At 48.9% G+C, this 9,945-nt stretch overlaps 1 long non-coding RNA gene across 1 annotated transcript; it reads right to left on the bottom strand.

Moving 5' to 3' along the window:
- Positions 1-209: 209 nt before the first annotated feature.
- LOC120935858 lies at positions 210-1,004 on the bottom strand. The gene is made up of 3 exons (XR_005748542.1): positions 967-1,004; positions 721-859; positions 210-351 (listed from the first exon to the last, which is right to left on the bottom strand). It is a non-coding gene; the product is annotated as an uncharacterized LOC120935858 (long non-coding RNA).
- Between the last annotated feature and the right edge of the window lie 8,941 nt (positions 1,005-9,945).

The following is a 9,945-nucleotide window of genomic DNA, read 5'->3' as shown; positions in this document are numbered from 1 at the left end:
AATATGGATTCTCCCCTGTGTGCGATCTCTGATGTCTGTGAAAATGAGACTTCTGTGAAAAACATTTCCCGCACTCAGAACAGGAATACGGCTTCTCCCCCGTGTGGGATCTCTCATGTGCAGAAAGATGGGGCTTCTGTGAAAAACATTTCCCACACTCGGAACAGGAATACATCTTCTCCCCCGTGTGAGACTTCAGATGTTTGTAAAGATTGGCATTCTGTGAAAAACATTTCCCACACTCAGGACAGGAATACGGTTTTTCCCCTGTGTGAGATCTCTTATGCACATTAAGTTTGGTTTTAGTATGGAAACACTTCCCGCAGTCAGTACAGGAAATCTTCTTATCTGCTGGAAGGAAAAACATAGAATATATAGATTAGAGGTCAGGAGTATGTAATGTGCAACATATAGTATATAGTGCAGGGGTCAGGAGTGTGTAATGTACAACAGAGTATATAGTGTAAAATATAGAATATATAGTGCAGAGGTCAGGAGTATGTAATGTACAACTGATACCGACAGCCCATCTCATTTCTTGAGGCCCTAAAATGGCAGGACAATGCTACAGCTAATCACATGGTACAGGGTGCTGTGATTGGCCCAAGTGCCATGTGAGAAAGTGATCAGGGTATTACAGGCTGATATCACCCAGCCCTTGCCCTACTCTGGACCAATCAGTGAGCAGTATGGGTGTAGAATTTAGTGTTAATGACCAACCTGTGCGGATCTCTGTAGGAGTGTCTTCCTTTAGAATTAGCTTAATTATTCCATCCTCCTCCATTGCCTGCTGATCATCACTCACACACCTCTCTTCTTCTTCTTCCACCTTAACTTTTATATCTAACAGATCTTCACCCTGAATCAAGAAAACAAGAGTGGATATCATCTGTAAAATATAAGCTCACATAAAAAATCTGTACATCATCTCCATTGTCCATGTGCTAGATACTCTGTCCCACCAACCTTGTAACAGTGGGGGATGGTGTGATCTTCCGGTGTGGAATCCCGGGAATACAGAGGACGGGGACATCTCTCTGGTGGGTTCCTGGTATTAGGTGGCTCCATCATATCCTTGTGTCCTTCCGATAACTCCTCCATCACTCCATACTCCTCATCCTCCTCTTTATACTCTTCTTTAACAACAACAATATTATAATCCCCGAGGTTTCCACTCTGAAAGATATTAAAAACATTCATTGTAACAAACATGCTATGTACAAATCAGAACTGCCAATAATTATCAATTATCTACCTGATGATGGTGGGGGATGGTGTGACCTTCCTGTGTGGAATCCTGGTAATACAGAGGACGGGGACATCTCTCTGGTGGGTTTCTGTAGCTGGATGACTCCACCATGGTGTCCTGGTACAGATCTTTGTGTTCTTTTAGAGACTCTGACTCCTCCATCACCCCATCCTCATCATCCTCCTCTTTTATCTCTTCTTTAATCTCAACTTTATAATATTTTAGGTCTCCACTCTGAATATAGAATAAAAATGACATCAATGGTAACAATGCAGATAATGTACAGATCCTAATGATACTATCAGTGATTGTTCCTCATCTACCTGATGATGGTGAGGGATAGTGTGATCTTCCTGTGTGGAATCCCGGGAATACAGAGGACGGGGACATCTCTCTGGTGGGTTCCCATTACTGGATCCATCTGTAGGAAACACACACACTGACTGAATACATTGTTTCTATGTGTTTATCAGATGATGGGGGATCTAGGTGGAGCCTCCGTACTGCTCTCTCCTTTACAATAAAGTCTCCTCTTACCCGGTGATGTGAGGGGCGGCTGATTGTCCATCATGACGTCCTTGTAGAGATCCTTGTGTCCTTCTAAATACTCCCACTCCTCCATGGAGAAATAGACAGTGACATCCTGACACCTTATAGGAACCTGACACACACAATGATACAGTCACCATCCAGACACATCCCTTGTCTGTTACTGAATAACGTCCCAGAATTCCCAGCATATTTCACAAATAGTAAAATGAAATGACATTACCAGAATCCTCCTCACCTCACCAGTCAGGTCTGTGTTTTATTAAAGCCTCACTTCAGGGCCCCCAACACTCTGTAGGTTAAAGGTTTGGCATAAGGAATTCTGACATCATTACGTAAAATACAGGATCAACAGTTCTGCTTTGGTTGTGAGGATGCAAAGGGTACGTACTAAAACCCTTGTAAAAAAAAAAAAAAAAGAGCTGGATGGAGGAGCTTTGAGGTCAGTGTGATGTCATAGGATTCCCTGACTCTGGATGGAGGGACATTAGGATAAGGAGCTGTGAAGTCAGTGTGATGTTATAGTATTCTCTGACTCTGGTTGGAGGAACATTGGGAGGAGGAGGAGCTGTGAGGTCAGTGTGATGTCATAGGATACTCTGCATGGAGGGATATCGGGATGAGGAGCTGCGAGGTCAGTGTGATGTCATAGGATTCTCTGACTCTGGATGGAGGGATATTGGGAGGAGGAGCTGTGAGGTCAGTGTGATGTCATATGATTCTCTTACTCTGGATGGAGGGATATTGAGAGGAGGAGCTGTGAGGACAGTGTGATGTCATAGGATTTGCTGACTCTGGATGGAGGGACATTGGGAGGAGGAGCTGGGAGGTCAGTGTGAGGTCATAGGATTCTCTGACTCAGGATGGAGACATTGGGAGGAGGAGCTATGAGATCAGTGTAATGTTATAGAATTCTCTGACTCCAGTTGGAGGAACATTGGGAGGAGAAGCTGTGAAGTCAGTGTAATTTTATAGGATACTCTGACTCTGTTTGGAGGGACATTGGGAGGAGGATCTGTGGAGAGCGCTCTGTAAGGTTCCTGTACATATAATAATTTCTTCCAGGTGCGTCCCACCTCTCTTAAAGCGGAGGTTCACCCTCCAAATCAACTTTCCAGCATCCTTAACCTACATCAAATGTAAGCATCATAGCGTTGTCCAATTTTTTTGTTAATGGTCCGTTACCTGTATTTAGATGTGCTTCCTGGTTTCTATCCCAGCGGGGAGTGGGCGTTTCTCTACTTTCCCCGACGGCGCTGTGCATTGTGGGCGCTGTTTGCTATGTTCTGTTGCAGCGACGTGTAGGCCAATCAGATCACAGCAACCGAACTCTCTGCGCGTGTAGTCTTGCGCTAGCTGTGCTGTCATGTGACGCGGGAAGCGCGTCATGTGATGAGGGCGGATACATATTCGCCATAGTAAACAAAGGATCGCCATTACAGCCCTGGACTAGTGTTACATCACAGCGGGGCGTGTCCTTTTCAGGACACCGCCCGCCGTTGTGATGGCAACTGTGCAGTGTTGACGGCGCGACTCGCCGTCAACACTGCGCATGCGCGGGATTTCGCGGTGAATGCTGGGACATCAGCATTCACCGAATCCCGGAAGAAATGCAGGAGGGCTTCAAGATGCCCTCAATGAAGATGGCAATGTCCATCACTAGTTTTTATAAAATATCCTTTACTACAAAACCGCGATCGTGGCGGCTAAAAGATCGGCAATAGTAAGTCAAGAACTGTTTATTTGAATAGCAGCAGAGTAGTGTTAAAAAAAAAAAAAAAATTCCCAGCAGAACCACCACTTTAACATTACATTCAGCCGAGCTTTGAGAATGACATTAGGCTGTTTTTTTTTATTTCCTTGCCGTACATACCGTATTTTCACCGCGGTTTCCGAGTATGTAATCTGCAGGACTGGGCATTCCTAATTGATTGACACGCTTCCGACCGGCGCATACAGCGCGTCACGAGTTGCCAAAAGAAGCCGGACTGCGAGTCGGCTCTATACGGCGCCTGCGCACCGACGTTAGGCTTCTTTCGGCAACTCGTGACACGCTGTATGTGCCGGTCGGAAGCGTGTCAATCAATTAGAAACGCCCAGTCCCGCAGATTACGTACCCGGAAGCCGCGGTGAAAATACGGTATGTACGGCAAGGATGTTAAAAAAAACAGCCTAATGTCATTCTCAAAGCTTGGTTGAATGTAATGTTAAAAATTTTTTTGGGTGAACCCCCGCTTTAAACTAAAAGATGAACGTTGTCTTTGGGCTTTGCCAAAACACGGCATATTCCTATGCCGGAGACTTTACTGATCACATTTAGGATGAATATCTGAGACTGGGATCATTATGGAGACATTTTTCAGGACATTTAGGGCCCTTTCACACGGAGCGGATCAGTAATGATCTGCTCCGTGTGTCCGCAAAGCTCAGCGGGGATCCTCCGTAAAATCCCCGCTGAGCTGGCAGCTGACAGGACGGTCCCTGCACACTGTGCAGGGACCGCCCTGTGTTTCCTCCGCTCTCTCCTATGGGGGATCGGACGAACACGGACCGTATGTTCGTGTTCATCCAATCCGATCCGGCAGACGGAAGAAAAATAGGATTTCTTCCGTCCGCAAATGCGGATCTTTGCGGAGGCGGACAAATTACGGGTGTCAGCGGATGTTCATCCGCTGACACCCGTAATCACATAGGGACCCATGTATGTCCCGTTTTCATCCGCAAACGGACAGATGAAAATGCGGACATACGGTCCGTACGTGTGAAAGGGCCCTAACTGTATATGAAATTTTTCCCTTTTTTCTCTTTAAATCTTATAAAATAAAGACATATATATTCCAATCCCCTAAATAAACCCTCATCCCCCGCCACTGAAGAAAGTAGTATAATCCTTTGATATAGGCTGATGAGGTGAAAAGACGATTGGTGGGAAAGATGACACATCTCCAAAATGAAGAGAATGTCCCGGCCCTGTAAGTGGGGAAATGTTCTGCCCCTGAAGGGGTTAATCTAGGTTTCCACACTATATATGTGTATTATCATCTGCTGGAGATAAAAGACATCACAGTGACTATGGAGGAAGAGGACGGACATGACGGGGTTACTGGGTGTAAATAGAAAATAAGATCTTATTACCTCCTCTGCTGCCACTTCCAGCAACGTCTCCTCTCTACTGCTTCCCGACTCACCTCTCACCTGGAACTTCCTGTCTGTAACTGACATCACTTCCTGTCTGTATTCCATAGAGACTTCCTTTCTGGGTAGAGGTGAGATCACCACCTTGTGGCTCTCAGAGAAACTGCAGCCCCAAGAAACGTCTCATAGTGTGAACACAGTCTTGTGCATGTATGTACTGTATATCCTTATAGATGGGTCATCTCCACTCCCACCAAGGGGGATAGAAATATATGTAGCGCCCCCTTTACTTTCAGTAAGGGCACTACGCTAAAGTTAGTGGGAGGATGAGAGAGATACGTTGCTCTCATCCTTGATTTAGTTAATTCTGGATTGTTCTGTGGGTCAGTCTGCGTTCCAGGGGGTTGCCACCTCATCCCTTTAAAACAGAACACATATGAATTACACAGGTTCTGAGGCTAATTAAGGTGGTAATTAGACTCATTTGGTGCCTTACCTGCATTAAATTAGCCTCAGAACCTGTGTAATTCATATGTGTTCTGTTTTAAAGGGATGAGGTGGCAACTCTATCGGTAGATGGCGCCAGAGAGATCCAGGCGGAGTCGCTTGAGAGGAGTTGGGCCTCGCTGTGCATGCTGGGAGGGAGTATTTCTGTGGCGGAGGCCACTGTTCTGGGTTCTTCGCGGGTTCCTGGTTCCAGGTGTGGCACCCACCTTTAGGGTGTGCGCACATCGCGGGCCCAACCACTATGGCACTCTTGGCCTGGGGTGGCGCGCTATGCGAAGTTCCAGACTCTGGGCCCTCCTGGTCTAGAGCAACTGATGCTACCTAGGGGCCCCAGTGACTGACTGGGTCCCCCTTCTATTGAGAAGATCCCAGGCTGTATGCCGTTTGGTGGGGGATCGGCTTGAGGAAACCCGGAGGCAGGTTATCCAAAAGGGCTTGAACAAACCATCTGGGATCTGGTGACCGGGACATTGACAGGTACATTTCTACTGTCAACCGGTGACCCAAATGTCAATTACTGGGAGGATTTGCTCAACCATTTAGCTCATCCAAGTACTAGGCCTTTGGCAGAGGTCTCCCTAGAGCCAGGCCTGTGACAGAGACCTGTTCCTCCCAGCAACCTTAAAGTGACGCTCTGGCTGCCAGGCTTGTGGCAGGGGTCTGTCCAGGGGCACTTCACCCACTCTGGCTGGAGTGGCGACGAACTGTGTTATTACAGAAAGCAGAAAGCCTGATACCGCAAAGTTCCTCTACTTCATCAACCTTTCCTATCTACCTCAAGTTGATGTTGGTCGTGTTGGGCCAGGAAATAAAGTAGGGTTGTCCCGATACCACTTTTTTAAGACCGAGTACAAGTACCGATACTTTTTTCAAGTACTCGCCGATACCGAAAACCGATACTTTTTTTTAATCTCATGTGACAGCAGCACATGTGTCAGTATTTTTATTTATTTTTTTATCTTTAACAATTTGTTTTTAATTTTTTACAATTGTAGCGCCCCCTTACTTTTAGTACGGGCGCTACGCTAAAGGTAGTGGGAATGGGAGGATTAACTTACTCCCATTCACAGTTTATGGAAATTTAGGCTGTTGCCATTTTCAGAATTTGTCCTGTGGGTCAGTCTGCGCTCCGGGGGGGGGGGGGGTGCGTTATCACCCCCAGGCGGCAGCTGGCGCTAGAGGGGTTCTGACGGATCCGCCTTCTCCCAGCAGCCAATCAGAGGAGTTCACGCCTCGTTGGGCATGCTGGGAGGGGGGATATATCTGGGCAACCGCCTTTGGGCCGTTCTGTTCTGTGCAGGGCCCGAGTTCCAGGTGTGGCATCCACCTTCAGGGTGCACGCATCCATGGGCCCCGCCACCGTGGCCTGCTCTACTGAGGTCACACACCATGCGGAGCCTTATCCCAACTTAGAGAGGGGCCCCAGCGACTGGCTGGGTCCCAACCTTCTACTGAGAGGATCCGGGAGCTGTGCGATGGGGGGTTGGCTCGGGAGAACCTAAAATCAGAGGTTTTCCAGGAGGCCTAGACGAACTATCGGGGATCCAGTCACCACACTGCATGACAGGTATGTTCAAGCTGTCAGTGGGTGACACTATCTGAATTGACTGGGAGGATTCACTCAATCTAGTTTCACAAATCTCAAATTGTCAAGCCTGTGGCAGAGGCCCGTTTCCTCCCAGTGATCCTTAAGTGGCGCTCCGGCTGCCAGGCCTGTGATAGACGCCTGTCCGGGGTCACTTTACCCACCCTGATTGTGGTGGCGACGAATTGGGTTACATTATTGCTGAGAGAGCCTTTCATATCCCGGGCCTGATACTAAAGTTCTCTCTACGCTCATCAACCTTTCTCTACTGTGTGTCATGTTGATGTTGGCCATGTTGGGCCTTGGAATAAACATTGAAAACTCAATTGACGCCTGGACACTTGCTCTTTACTCACACTACGGCCGTGTACACACGTCAGAGAAACTCGACGGGGGAAACACATCGTTTTCCCCGTCGAGTTCCTTGTTCGGCCGTCAAAAAACTTGTCGAGCCAAATTTTCCCATTGCCCAACGAGGAAATAGAGAACATGCTCTCTTTTTGGCTCGACGAGTTTCCCGACGGGTTTCTCGGCGAAAAGTGTACACACGACCGGTTTTCTCGGCAGAATACGCCTCCCATCGAGTTTCTTGCTGGATTCTGCTGAAAAAAAACGGTCGTGTGTACGGGGCCTCACAGCTATCACCCTAGACCAAGTCAAGAAGGTAACTTAATAGGCCGATCCCAAACAAAAAAAACAGCGGCTCCTTCGGGGGTGAGCGCTACACGTGGGGGCTCGTCCGGGATTCGGCTGTTGCCGATGACAACCAGAGAAAAAAATAGTGAGTGTAATCTACTAAAGAGCGAAGAGTGTTCGGTGTTGTGTGGAAAACTGTCCAAGAGCAAGGGAGTCTGCAACGCGCCTGGACAAGTTTTTCTAAGTTGGAGGAGTCACCCTCCCCTGCGTGCAACGTGCACCGAGATTTTGCGCCAAGCGGGGAGACAGGACCGCCCACTAGCACGCCAACTCGGCAGAGCCACGCTTATTCCGAACAGGAAGGATCATTGCAGGAGTGAATGTCCAACAGTTCGGAAACCCCAGCTGCCCTAAGGCGCCCTGCGACTGCTCCAAAGCTGTAACTTGAGCCTACAGGATCCCGAATGCCAATGACAGACATGGGTGTTCGGCTGTCCACGGCAGGACAGTTTGTCCTATTGTCCTCGGAGGGGACGGAGATATTGGGCCTCTTGTGCCCCAGATGCGAGAAGTTGGCCGTCTGTCCCCTGCCCTTTGGACGGTGTCAACAGTGTCGGGCTCCGCTCTTTGTGGCCATGCCAGTGGTCGGCCCTCCACGGGACTATCATGTAGACAGGTCCTCAGGAGCCGTCATTGAGGAGGCTGTATGGCGGGAGCCTATTGCTACATTTAAAGAAGGACGGGAGGTCCAGAAATCACCCTCGGCCTTGTCTGTTGAGGTCTCGCTGCCGGTTGCCGGGCTTGAAGGGCCCCGAGAGGTAGGCCCGTTGTGTGAAGCAAGGGAGCTGAGCGGTTTCATGGCCTGCGTGGCCTGTTTGCAAATTGGGCCTACCCACGAGGCCACCGACGCTGATGCGACCTCCGCGCGGAGCATGACTGTCGCGGAGAAATCTCCCAGGCATATTGACTGGGAACAGGTCCGAAGATCCATCCGGCCCAACCTAACCGCCACTTCGCTGGCCTATATCCCTGCCGGAGCGGAGGTGTCATCGGACTTAGAATTCTGGTCGGGAGACTCCACTATTGAGGGCAACGATCTGCCCGACTATCTATTTGAGCCTCAATTCCCGGAGCAACCGGGCTTCGGGGGATGTTGGGGCCCCAGACGGAGACGAAGGAAGAAGCTCCTGACCCAGAGCGTATTCTGCGGGCCTACTGGCCCATGTTTGCCTTGAGGAGCTGGTGAGTTTGGTGTTTTTTTTTGTATTTTAACTCACCGCTCCTCCAACATGCCTGGGACATGCTGCTATGCATAGGGCCCCTGTGCCCCCGTTACGGGCCCTGTTTAGAATTGGGTGGAGTGCCCAGTTGGGGTATTCACCCAGAAGAAGGGAGGTTACGGACAAGTATGCCCACTCTTGACTTTTTTTTGTCCCAGTTCTCCTATGCCCCCTGCTCCTCCAGAACCACATAGACTTCCTTGTGCAGAACTCTTTGGGGGGGTGGGTTCAGTCAGTTCGAGTGGGCCTTTGTCAACTTTGGAGGTACAGCATTGGAAGATTTCTTAGAAAAAAAAGAACATTTTTTTTTCCTTTTTCTCTCATCCTTTTTGCAGCTACTTCCGCGTTTTTTTTTTTTCCCTTATTGAACTGTTGCAGTACCAACAGAGGCTAGTGCAGTATTCAGAAAGCACTTACCTCGAAACTTGCGCCGGCGGATCGTAACTCCCCCGGCGGAATTCAAATTCCACGGCTAGGGGGAGTGTAGCATTTAAATCAGGAGCGTCCCCGTGCCGATTTAAATGCGCATGCGCCGTCCGTGAATTTTCCCGGCGTGCATTGCTCCCAATGACGTCGCTAGGACGTCATTGGTTTCGGCGTGAGCGTAACTTGCGTCCATCGCTTTTCTGAATCGACTTACGCAAACGACGTAAAAATTCAAAACTCAGCGCGGGAACGTCAGCCATACATAACATTGGATACGCCGCATATAGCAGGGGTAAGTATACGCCGGAAAATGCCGAACGCAAACAACGTAAAAAAAAGCAACGGGCGGGCATTCGTTTCTGAATCGGCGTAAATCGGAATTTGCATATTCGTCTTGTAAAAAAACGAAGCGCCACCTAGCGGCCGGCGGGAGATTGCCTAAGATCCGATGGTGTAAGTCACTTACACCTGTCGGATCTAAGGGAGATCTATGCGTAACTGATTCTTATGAATCAGTCGCATAGATCCGACCGTCCTATCTCAGAGATAAGACGGCGTATCAGGAGATACGCCGTCGT

Source organism: Rana temporaria, chromosome 4, assembly GCF_905171775.1.
Source record: "Rana temporaria chromosome 4, aRanTem1.1, whole genome shotgun sequence".
In the NCBI taxonomy this organism is placed as follows: domain Eukaryota; kingdom Metazoa; phylum Chordata; class Amphibia; order Anura; family Ranidae; genus Rana; species Rana temporaria.
The sequence above is the reverse complement of the archived record's forward strand: the minus strand, read 5'-3'. Positions and strand labels throughout refer to the sequence as shown.